We start from the raw sequence: 13,249 nt of genomic DNA, 5'->3' as shown, positions 1-13,249 counted from the left end.
TCTTTTCCCACTAACTATTGAGATGGATGTTTAGCTCGTTAATATTTGGTCTTTATTCTTTTCCAGTATGTGCATTTAAATCTATAACTTTCCCTAGAAGAACCACTTTCTCTGTATCCCACAAGTTTTACTATATGGTATATTCATCATAATTCAGGTGTAAGTATTTTAAATTTCCATTATGATTTCTTGAGTTATTTATTAGATTTTGTTAACATTGCCAAATATATGGAGATTTAAAAATATGTATGTTGATATTGACTTCTAAATTAATCATATTTTAGTGAGATGATGTGACATGCTTAAAGTTGATTCTTTGAAGTTTTTTGAGATTTACTTTATGACCTAGTTAGTTTGCATAACTGTTCCATGTTTTTGAGAAGAATATTTATTTTATTATTACTAGGTACAGAATTATAGACAGGTCCACTAGCTCATGTTTCATAATTATATTGTTCACACTTTCTGAATTTTTGTATGTTTTTTTCTAGCAAAAATAGAGATATATTAAAATCTCCCACTCTGGTGGTGGATTTTTTAAAATATCTCTGCAATCCTATGACTTCTCTCTAGATTTTTAAGTTATTTTGAGTACATACATATAAGTTTAATATTGTTTTAGTTTCCAGGTGAATCAACTATTTTATCACTGTCAAGGGTGACAGCAGGGAGACCAGTTAGGAAGCTATTGAAATAATCCTGGTGAGTGGTACTGGCCTGGGCTGGACTGGAAGGGCTGCAGTTGGTGAGAAGTGGTTGGATTCTGGATATATTTTGATTTAGTGTTGGATTAGATGTGGGATGTGGGAAAAAGGAGAGTCAAACACACCCCCAAACGTGACCTGAGCTGCTGGAAGGATGCAATTGCCATTTGCTGAGATGCGCATGCCTAGAGGAGGGGCAGCCTGTGGGGGTGAAAAGCAGCCATTCACTTCTGGACGAAAAGTTTAAGATACTGTTAGATGTTCAAGTGGAAATACATGGAGGGAGTGGTTGGATGTTTGAGACTTAGGAATCAGGTCTAGGCTGGAATTTAGTCTTTGGGGATGTCAGCTTGTGGCGGGGCTTTAAAGCCAGGAGCTTGGGGAATGGGTCCGAAAGAGAGAGGATAGCTAGAGAAGAGAAAGCCGGGGGACTGGGCTCGAGGGTACGTCAGTGCTCAGAAGGTGGCAAATGAAGAGCCACCTGCAGAGACCATGGAGGCCTGGGAGGTAGGAGGGACATGTGACAAATGTCGTGTCCCGGAAACCAGGAGGGTTTTAAGGAAAAGGGAGTGATGGATTGTGTCAAAGGCTGCTAAAAGGCCAAGACATATGAGAGCTTAGAATTGACTACTGGATTTAGAAACGTGGCGGACTTGGTGTCCTTTAGTAGAGCAGTGTGTCGTAACCAGTCTTCCCTCCGTGGGTTGCTGAGAGGAGAGCCACATCAAGCCCTGGCCCGGTGGAAGCATAAGCATCCTGTAACAAGCGCCAGCTGTCGTTGTTCACTCGACTGCTGGGCTGCGGCTTCTACTTCACTTTGCAGGAAACCGCGGCCAAGAAGGACGCGTGGTGTTTCCACCCACCCATGTGGTGCTGCCTCAGAGACACAGGGCTTTCTAGGCGGGCAGACAGACGCCGCCCCTTATGCTCTCCCAGTGGCTTAATGCCCTGGGGCTGCTGTCCTCCAGGACTGAGGGCATGGCATTCCTCTGCTTTAGTACAGCAGTGCCTACTAGGCAGATGACAGGCAGGCACTGGGATTCAGTTAGGGGCTCTCTACTTCAAGCTGTCCTCGAGATCAGAGGAGAAGGACTTGGAAAGTGGGACAGGGGAAGATGCTGGTGCTGTTGTAGCAGAATTACAAATCTTCATCAAATATAAAACAGTATTGACCCTTCCCCCTTCCAATAATTGGTACTGGCAGAGGATGAATTGAGCTTTCGGAGTATGAAGAAGATGATGCCAGGGTAGAAGCTATGGAAGCAGAGAATATGAACTCAATCTATATATTACTGATATTCCTCAAGAAAGTTCTAGAATGTTCAGAAACAGTGAAGGAAATTGAGAAGCAGTGGCCAGTGAAGTAGGAGAGTCTGGCAAGGGCAGCATCCAAGTGACGTGTGTCCACAATCTCTGTTCTAAAAATCAGAAAATCTCTTTCCTGTGCTAAAGAAAGCCCCAAGTCTGCAGACCAAAGGGCTCATCAAGAAGCATTGTTTAATAGATTATCTATTTTTAAAAGTTAGAACTTCATCTCACATTGTACACCAGGATAAATTTCAGATGGATTTAATAGTTAAATAGAAGAGAACATTATTTTAAAGAGTAGAATGAAAAAATAGGGGACTCTTATCTGCCACTAGTTTAGGAAGAAATCTTCCCAGGTATAAACAACCCTGGAAGAAGATGCAAGAATGAAAACCAAAAGGATTTGGCGAAATAAAAATGTGAAACTTCTATAGGTCAATAAATACTATAAACAAAATTCAAGGGGAAATGAAAAACAAAAGTATTTGCATATGGTGATCATTTCACAATATATATAAATATTGAGACATTATGTTGTACACCTGAAACTAATATAATGTTCTATGTCAGTCAGATCTCACTTAAAAACTTGCATAAATTTGAAAAGGATTGACACGATTCCTACAAAGAGTTCATAGAACTTGATGAGAGAAATGATACTACAGAGTAGACAATATTCAGAAAAATAATAAACCCATGAAATAAAAAATACAATGCAGAAGCATCTAAGTACACCCAAAATTTAAAGGAAGAAAATTAAACTTATGAAATGCTGTTCTTCATCTGAGAAACTTACAAAAATAAAACAATCTGTAAAGATGTTAAAGGAAAGAGTGTTGAAATGCAAGGTACTTAGACCTTTTTGGAAAACAATTTGACATCATTTGTTTTAGTCAAAACAATTTGACCAAAATCCTTAAGAGTATAACTTTCAGCAAGGTAGTTTTCATTATTAGAAACTCATATGATTATAGTGATCCAGAAAAAATATGTTGCAAAAAGATGCTCATAATCTCCTTAAACATTAAAATATTGTAAATAGTTTAAATATGCAGCCATAACACAGTGATTACCTTAAATATTACATAGCCATTATGGTACAATTGTTGAGGAATATTGAGTTTGGAAAATCTTCAGCTGAGTGAAATAGGATAGGAAATATACCATATGATACCAAATTTGTGTGTGTATGTATTAAAGAAATAGGTCAAGTAGTGTGACTGTGGAAAGTATACATTTTCTAATTCATATGTATATTTTCAAAATTATCTTCAGTAAGCATCTGCTTCTTTACATATTATATTATTATATTCTTACATATCACATTACTATTAATACTTATAATAATATATATTTTAACACAAAGAGGACAGGAGACGAAAGAGAAAAAAGAAAACCAAGGAGTAATATTGCCAAGAGCTATAGAGCTCATCTAGGGCAATTTAGGGGGCAAACGACACTTGCTAAAGCTGATGCTTTTTCCATTCTTCTTAACTGTCTCCAGAAAGCAGAAAGCGTCGACTCTCCCCAAACTTTGGGGAAGTTGGCCCAGAGAGACCCACGGGATGATTTCCATTTTGCCTAAGGCAATTTGGACCACTGAGGTCATTTCCTCTGATCAAAATATTTCATAGCATAAAGCAAAGTGGACAGAAAGAGCTACTCGATTTACCAGAACCTTGATGCACCAGCTGCACATAAGAAAGTGAGTGAAATGGTCCCCTTTACATGACTGGCACCTTCTCTTGTTGGATAGGCACCTGCCAATCTGCACCACGCTCACCTCGTGATGGTGGCGAAGAAGTGATGCCCTTGGCCAGAACCCACGGTTATATTGATTTTAGAAAAATTATCCATAAGCCATTTTATTAAAAGCTTAGTAAAGTGTGGTTATTAGGATCTGCAAAATAAATTTTTGATACTAATAATACTTTCCGAATATAGACTGCAAGTTGGAACAATATCAGAGGAAACATTCCATTTTAACGTTTCCCTGTGAATACGAGTATGTAACAAAACACCTACTCTATACCTCTAGCTATTAGTATTTTATTTACTTAGTGGCCCTTATTTCTCCTTTGAAAAGCGGTTGAATTTCCTCCCTCCTATCATTCAGCATCCTTAGAGTGGCCCTTGGCATTTAATTGGTAAGACTCCAGACTCCATGCTATCCACAAGCTTGGAGTTAGAGGAATTTGAGTTTTTGTATTTCAGTAGTTGGTGCCACTGAATCTGAATCAAAAAGGATGCTACTTATTGTTTCTAGATCCATGCTCTATTTTGGATGCTTGAGAGGAGACACATTTCCCCCAAACACTTAGAGATACCAAGAGCTCTTGTTTCATTTGCTACCCCACAGACTTCCCTTCCCCATATGGTTATCTAGTGGGCACTGGGTGATGACTTTATGTAGAAACTTTGACCTGGCATCTTAGAACTCATACGCCCTCTGTTCAGGTAACATTACAAAGGCCAGGTGGTGGGAGACAATATAATCATATGAGTCCTTCTTCTTCCAGAAGAAATTATAGTCCCTCTCTATTGTACCTGAATGAGTGTCCATATAGTATTACTTAATGAATAAAAGAGGAAAAGAGGCATTTAATAAAACTCCGGTACAGCCCCCAGCCCTGAAAAGTTACTAGTAGATGTAATTCCTATAGCATATGTGTACATTCAATGCAATGAGATTTGTATACATTAATTACACCTGTCTGCCAATCCTCTCTCTCCTTTCTTGGCCCAAGGATGCTGTACGTGAACATAGTGCATCCCATGGAAAACCTTTTTATCCCCAAAGGTGCTATCCTGATGTTAATTCTGACATAAACTTGCGTGAAGAACAGAGAAATTCAGGTTTGAGCCTGCCACACTGAGAGTTTGCTTGGTTTTATCCGAGTATTATAGGACACAGGGAATTTAGCATGCTCTGAGGCCCCTGAAATACCTCACTACCACACAGGACATCTTTTTTTAATAACCACTTTTACACAGTGCAGGGGAAATCTCAGCCACACACAGCTCAGGATGCTGTAAGCAGAGAAACTCCTGGAAGCCGTCGGTCCCTCCTAGGCTTGCTTTCTCATGACACACATCTGTCTAAATTCTTTAGTGAGGATTCTTGGCTCCAGAGTGGGAAGGAGCATGGACACCCCACTTGTGAAATAAATGGGGAATGTAGAAGTAGGGGGAGAGCTGTAGCCACACCAGTTCACTGTCATAGAGTGTGTGTGATAAAATCAGTGTCTGAGGTTTCCTTGGTCTTTGCCTGGGGAGAGAAGGAGATATTCCTGGAAAAACGAGTAACACCCCAGGATTCGAAGCATATCACACCCCACGTATTTTTAGGCGTTGAGAGAATACACATTTTATATTGGTGAACAGGTACCTAAAAACCGCACAGACATATTTGGGTGAGGAATTCCGAAAGTATATTGTGTGGCTACCCAGAGAACTGATGTGGTTAGAAGCATATATGTGTGTACGGCTATAATGACATTTCCTTGTATCACATCTATCAGGTTACAAGCAGCTTATAATTTTCGTTTTCTAGTCACAGCCAAACATTATAATGGCACAAACCATAAATCAACATTGACATAGAACACTGCTTAGCACATACAAATGTATGTGTGTTGCAGAGTGATCTGAGATTACAAGAATATATCAGAAGTCAAAAGGAGCTGATGGAGAGATGCTATGTCTTTATTGAGATTGTTTGGAGGATCCTAATGTACTGTCACTGAAAGAATAATTTTTCCTTTACAATCTACTTAGCAAAGATTTATTGATCCTTCCCCCTTCATAGAGAATTACTGATCCATTTTAGAAAATCAGATTTTCACACCTTTCATGAGAATGTACCCAGCGTGGTTCTCAGGGGACCGCCGGGGAAGTTGACTTTGACACTCGGTCCCTTGAAACTTACACACCACAGCCAAGAGTCTCATCACTGATTTGTTGCACCAGGCCATAAAATACTTTCATACATTTATAGAGAAATGATTGTACTGCAAGGACTTATCTTTCCATGCTCGTGGATGTATTCAGGGTACTATTATTTGTGTAAATAGCATTTTTCAGATGTGGTACTTTTTCTTTTTCTTTTCTTCCCCTGTCTTCTCAGCTGTGATGTGATGAACAGTAAGGTTGTTGAAATTCATGCTGCAAAGCCATGGGATGCTGTAGAATTTCTCAGTGTGTGTGTTAATAACTTTCTTAGCGAGGTACACGTCTGCTTGCCCCTCATTATGGGAGTACCCGTGGTAGCAAGGCAGCCTGCATGGTATATTGAAGTATGCATCATAATGAAGGTGATTTATTATAATTAAAACAGTGTGGAGAGGAGCTTTGTATCAGACATACCGTTTCACAGAAGAACTTAATAAAGAGCATTATTATTAGTTATGGATTTGGGTGAAGGATGTTGTTTCCTGGGAGTTATATGAGTATTAGTCAAAGTCTGAAGTTGCTCTTTCGAGTTGTTCTGGATTGGGAGGGAAGAAACCCTCATTAAACGAAGAATTTTCATACTGATGGGGAGGCTGGCGTGGATGCGTTTGCGTGCAGGTAAGAGAGGGACGGGAGAGAAAGAGAGAGAAGAAAATGACATGCACCTGAACTGCTCTCGGTGGGTGCAGTTCTAGAATCCTTTATTATATATCTGTGGAGACAGTGGCATGGACCGTAAGTAGCTCCTGTCTCTTGATAAAATAATGCACATAAAGTCGGGTCTGACAGACTGGGTTCGCTCTGGGCTTTGATGCTGTGGAAGGTCACTAGGGGAATCGATGGACCAAAATGAGCCCTGAGTTTCATGCAATCAATGCGATTTTTCTATTAAAAGTGGATACTGCTAGGTGTAAGCCTCAAGCTTCCAATGTGGTTTGGCTTGGCTTTTTCAGATCAAGAGTAGATGGCAATGCAAAGAGCTGGTTTGTTAGCGTAACTGAGGCGAGATGCTGAATGCAGTGCAGGAGAGGCTGTGTGCAAACACAGCTTTCAAGTTTGGTGCCCTGTTATTTGAGCAACCAAATTAGTAGCCACTTGACTGCTGCGGGGTTACCTTGTTCTCTGTTTATTTTGTGATGTTCAATGAATCAAGAATTAAGGGGACCCTATAAAAATGTAAAACGAATTGTTACTAAAATCAGACTATTTCTAGATCTTTTCTACATTCTGTCTATCCACCCACCCATCTATCTACTATCCATCCATAATCTATCTAGCATCATAGCCTATCTTATCTGTCATTACCATCCATAATCTTTGCTGATTGGAAAATAGAAGGATTCTCTATGTATTTTTTCATCAATACCGTTTCTAAAATAAATTTTTTGAAAGTTTGGCCGAGCCAGATGTGAACAGAAGACGTTTTTTTTTTTTTGCGGTACACGGGCCTCTCACTGTTGTGGCCTCTCCCGTTGCGGAGCACAGGCTCCGGACGCGCAGGCTCAGCGGCCATGGCTCACGGGCCCAGCCGCTCCGCGGCATGTGGGATCCTCCCGGACCGGGGCACGAACCCATGTCCCCTGCATCGGCCGTGATGCCACCAGGGAAGCCCCAGAAGACTTTTGATTGTCCGCAAATCTAGAAGACTTCTGATTTTGCATTGATTCGTCAAGCTCTCGGATTCTCTGCAGGGGCAAGCAGCTTCCCATTTAAAAGGACAAATTATAAATGCAGTTTTACCACCAGAACGAAAGTTCTGGAGCTGCTGAAGGATCTTTTATGGGTTTCTCTTCATCATGTCACATTGCCACTGAGATACGCTGTATGTCATTTAGGGAAACATTACAGAGGGAAGGCAGTGTCGTTTTCTTTTGAGGGAGAAGGTGCATGAGAAAAGAGTGGGATTTATAAAAATATTCTAAGTCTAGGAAGGACACCTCTTTTGCTCTCTCCTACAGGAGGACTGCAGTGACAAAGACAAGTTAAGTGGCAGGTTCTTCATTTTACTTAGGGCGAAACTTTACTTCTTCCTGCAAATCAGGGTTCTAATCTGCTGAGAGAAATGAGAGAAATGCCAGTCTCCCAGTTACCAAAGGGCCAGGAAGCTGGAGGAATTAAGGAAAATGAACTTTCTATCACATTGAAACACATTTGCCACTGAATGGCTACTTTATGTTTTTCCTTCCACTGTAAAAGATAACATTGCTGCCCGGATTTTAATTTAAACAATTTAATTTAAACTTCCGGAGTTTTAATTTAGTAAAAGAATGCAAGAGAGAAAATAGCTGAAACCACTGTTGACCCATGACAGAAAGCCAAGTTCCCACTCCCTCACACAGGGCCCTGGCCTCCTTCCACGTTCAGATAAACAGTTTTTACAAAGAGCTAATTGAGTATATTTGTAATAGTCCAGGTCAAGTACAAAGAGGTCTGAATTTACTTGCTGAAACTGGAAAAATGTCCCCAGGGAATAAAAGGTGACAAGAATAAGGGGAGAAGAGGCGTGCAGAAAACAAGTGAAGAATTTTGCCTGTAGGATGTTGTCACCGGGTATCTTCGGCTGGGGCGGTGTGCCTTTATGCCTGCAATTATGGGTCTTTGTGTGTAGGGCCCAAATGGAGTAATTAGGTTTTGCATTAGCATCCTTATCCCTCAAAAACCTTCTTTTAATGATCTCTAGAATTGGGTGCAGTAGGAATGATTAGAGTTCTTAGCCAAACCATTTTGAGTTTGTGTATTTAATTATCAGAATCCCAAAACAACTCAGAAAAATACTACTGAAAATGGCATTTTAGAGTGTGTTTCCAATGGCGCAGAACCTCAAATCTTAGGAATCTGCAATATGGACTTTGTAAATACCTGGAAGATAGGGAAAGAATGATTTAATCATAATTAATTGTCATGAATGATGCTGTACTGTACAAGTCTAGTCACTATGTTATTTTCTGAAGTGAGTCTTCAACATTTATTCTACATAATAATAAATACAAAATTTGACTTATGGGCAGAATGATTTTTCCCCCTTTGTTTTACCAGTGATTCTATAAGATGTGCCCATAAAAGTGAGAGGAAGGGGGGACTTCGAGATTTGTAGTGGTGATTCTTACTTTCCAGAATAAGTTTATTTGTGAAAATAATAGGCAACTTAAATTTTCTGTGCCACAGATTTTTAAAAAATCATATGTTGGGGACTTCCCTGGTGGTCCAGTGGTTAAGACTCCGCGCTTCCAGTGCAGGGGGTGTGGGTTCGATCCCTGACTGCGGAGCTAAGATCCCACATGCCACGTGGCACGACCAAAAAAAAAAAAAAATCATGTTTTGTATTCCAGGAAAACTTGGTAAATGTAAAAAAGGAAATGTACTTTGCATATGAACTTACAATGTATGCCATTTTATATTTTGCAATATATTTTATGTTATTTATTATTCCACTTATATTTATTATTCCTTAAATTTATTATTTTATTTTTATTATATTTATTATTCCATTTAACTCATAGTGTCCTAGTATTTTAACTTATAGGGTCCATGGGAAAATGCAAGAGTACCCCTCATTGATTATGATTTTGAAATCCTTCTTGCATCATAGTCCTTCTTTGAAAATGAATTTGAGTGACTCAGTCACTGCTTAGAGACCCTGAGGCCTTTGGGAGAGGGTGAATTAAGACTGCCACCGAGATGCTTCTTCCTGCAAAATCACTTCCCTTCAGATGAGGATACTGGGATAATGGAAAAATCCTTAATCTCAAAAGCATCCCTGAATGTGCCACCCTGAAAATCAACCTCATTCATCCCTTTCCCCACCTTCATTTTTTTTCTTTTTTGAGATCTCAGAAAAATTGAGCACATAAATTAAAGTGTCCCTTTAGCTGCCCTAACTTATGCAACCAGCATTTACTCAACAGAACCCCGGGTTTCAGAGACCTTGACAACAACCACAGAGGTCATATTTTCACCCAGATGAACTGCTCATGAAGAATTATTTCAATGTCTTAGAACCAAACAGGCTTTTCTTTGATTTCAGAGACAAAGGCTGCCTTCTTTTCTGTCTTAATTTTTTTTTTTGAAAAGATGTTTATTGTGGCTATTTCTGGGGAAAATCCCACTTTCCTGTTACGTTTGCTTTCTGTTTGTGCATCTCTGGCAATATATCAGGTGAATAAAGAGGTATAGGCTCATATCCTGCACTTACATGATTTCTTTTTTCTCTGGTGGCACCCCTTCCCTGTTTCTAGTACCACAGACCAACAAGCCGTGTTTATTTATCTTTCTCAAAAAATTGGTCTAGTTCTGGGGAAAGGTTTTGATTGATTATGCTCTCTGGAGAGATCCTTTGCCCATCACCCTAATTGTTTAGAAGTACCATCAGCAGAGGTTAGGATATCTTTCTAGTTTTCTGAAGACCAAGAGTAAATAAAATATCTCTTCACCATGTACCACCCCAAATTAGAATAGGCAAAGAGGAAACGTGTAATAAGCAGTTTCCCATGAGTCTCCCATAATTCAAATATATAGTAGGTTTATGTTGATGGTCTTGAAGAGGGGGCCCTTCTTAGAATTGTTTGCTCTGCTGGGTAATCCATTGAAGGGACCAGTTGAATGAAAGTATGTTGTCCACAGACCTGTGACAATAGAAACTGTAGCTAACTGAGCATTCAAAAATTAAGAAAGAAAGTGGCTTAGAAATGTTGGGGAGGAAGAAGTTTTCCTTTACCCTTCTAGGTTCTTCAGGATGGTCAAAGAATTAAACCGACATAAGACAGATTGACAGGAGAAAATCAAACAAAAGTTTCATAACATGTGTACAAGGGAGACACCCAGGAAAACTGAGCAACTCTCCAAAATGGCTGAAACTCATAACATCTTCAGCCAAAGGCAAAAGAGGATATTGCGGGTAGTGGTTTGGTACCTCAAATAGGAGGAAGGCAAGTGACTTGGAGATGGAAAAGCAAATGTTTGGTAAACAAATGTTTGCTGGGTCATGCACAGACAATGGGACACAGAGAGGAATTTTGACAAACAGACTTTGCTAGGTTCTTCCCTGTCTAGAGACCTAGTTCATACTATAGTTACCTATGGTGATAGCTCCCTTCCTGGAACAGGTTCTCCATCTACATTCTTTAGGCAGTTAGGGGAAGGTCAAATATTCTTCCTGAGTCTTTGGGGCCTTGATTGTTTTCAGTTTAAAATAATCCATATGCCAAAGAGACATTTTGGCATGGCAAAGTTTGCTCATCAATTCTGGAGTCCCTCTCTTCTGTAACATAAGATTGTTCCTTTCCCCTTGCAAGAACTGTCTGCAGGCCTTACCCTGTTCCACCAAGATGTAGGTACAGTTGACATTTTTTTTTTTTTTTGCCACCTCCACTTCCTCCTTATACTATACTTTTCCTTCCTTCAGATCATCTGGTCCCTTTGGACACTGCAAAATTTGCATTTGTTTCAGGGGAAAATTAAGCTGACTATTTCTAAGGAATTTGAATACTCCTATGAAGGCCTCTAATTTTCACAGTATCTTTATTTTGCCAAGGGTAAATGTATTTGAATCCCCAAAGCCTTAAGTTAGTTTCAAAGAAGATAGTCAATAGCGAAGGCCCTACACAAAAAATTCGCATCTCTAACATGTAGCCTTAAGGCAATTTGAGTCTTGGAGAAATGTCTTCCCATTTTTCAATGCGGCTTGACTTTGTTATAACCTTGGAATTAAGTGCACTGTTTATTCTTTCTGGTAGATCCGTTTAAAAGCCTCTTTAGCAATGTTGCTAAACTCCTAAGAACATTGCCTTATTAACTATACTCACTTTTTTTCCCATTACCTTAACTAACTTTCAGTTGTCTATTTAAATGTTGACTGGCATAGAGTGGGCCCCACGAAAATACCACTGCTTGGGCTGACTTTAGTGATACCTTCCTGATTTGTCTTGGGCAAATGAGAGAACTTCTTCTTACCCCCGTCTCACCTTTTGTTGACAGAGAATGTTAGGTCACCATAGAGATATCAGAGGGGAAAATGTGGGTGCTCAATAAGGGTGGAAGACAAAACTGCTCATAAAATGCTTTTAGTTCCTTGGGAAGAGGTAATATATAAATACACGGATTAAGGGCATAGATTCAAGCCAGTTTGAATTCACATAACTTTTGTTGGACAATCGTATCACAATATTGACTCAAGTCCAGATTAGGGCCTCTGGGGTGTCTCTTTCTCTGCTGATTTGCGGTTTATTGGTTCTGCAATTCCATTACTCTCTATCTGATTTCCTCAACATTTCCCTTGCTATGTGGTCAGAAGTTCTGTTTGGGAATAGCAGGGTACTCTTGTATGGAATGCTGGCATCACATTTAATTTCCTTGATTCTGGGACACTCACTTTGTTCTCTATAATTTATTAAAAGAAGAAAAAGAATCGATAGTTGAGAAACCTTATTAGTTAATTTCCATTGAAATCTGACTTTTTTTTGGGTCCTGTCTGTCCTCGGATGTCTACATCTTTAATTTTGCGAAGTATAGATGAGCCCCTTTATGGATGCATCAACTAATTGCATTCACTTAAAGCAAAAACGAAGAGACTATTTTTTTTTCTTTATTCACACACAGCAGACATTCTCCATAATTGCAAAATGAAAAGAAAGGTACAGTAGCCATCCCAAGTAATCCTAATTAGTTCAATGGATATTTGAGCTCTATCAATTACTTAAATAACTTAGGGAGTGGGAGGTATGTGGGTAAAGAACCATCAGCATGTGGGTTGTTAGTCCCAAGTAAAACAAATGGCTTGAAACCCAGATAATGTCCCAGACTCTGGCCTTGAGATACTTCTGACTATAGCACCTGGTGAAAGACATGTCTAAAAATTTTCATTTCTAGTTTTTGAGCAATGAGGGAAGGTTAGGTGACGGGTGAATTTGGAAATGAGGCTGTGAAACCAGAAGTCTGATTGGAGCTGGACTAGGTGAAGTACCGGATTAGGTACAGAGCTCGATTCAATGACATCAAATCCCTGGTGAATGCACGTGTCTGGAATCCTGGGCTTCAAGCAGTTGTACTGAATCCCCTCACCTGCCTTTTATCAGCAGCTGTATTGACAGGATTTTCATTACTTCCTAAATATCTTCACTGGCTTGCTTTATTTTTCTTCTCAAACTTTGATATGTATATATATATATATAAACCACTGGTAGTGCTATCATGTTAGTCACCACCAATTTCATCATCTTTACCATTTATTAATGGTTCTACTTGCTCTCTAATACCCCTTTTCTTCCTGATATATCTGAGAAACCCTTCTT

This window comes from Tursiops truncatus, chromosome 9 (genome assembly GCF_011762595.2).
Source record: "Tursiops truncatus isolate mTurTru1 chromosome 9, mTurTru1.mat.Y, whole genome shotgun sequence".
Taxonomy (NCBI): Eukaryota; Metazoa; Chordata; class Mammalia; order Artiodactyla; family Delphinidae; genus Tursiops; species Tursiops truncatus.
The sequence above is the reverse complement of the archived record's forward strand: the minus strand, read 5'-3'. Positions refer to the sequence as shown.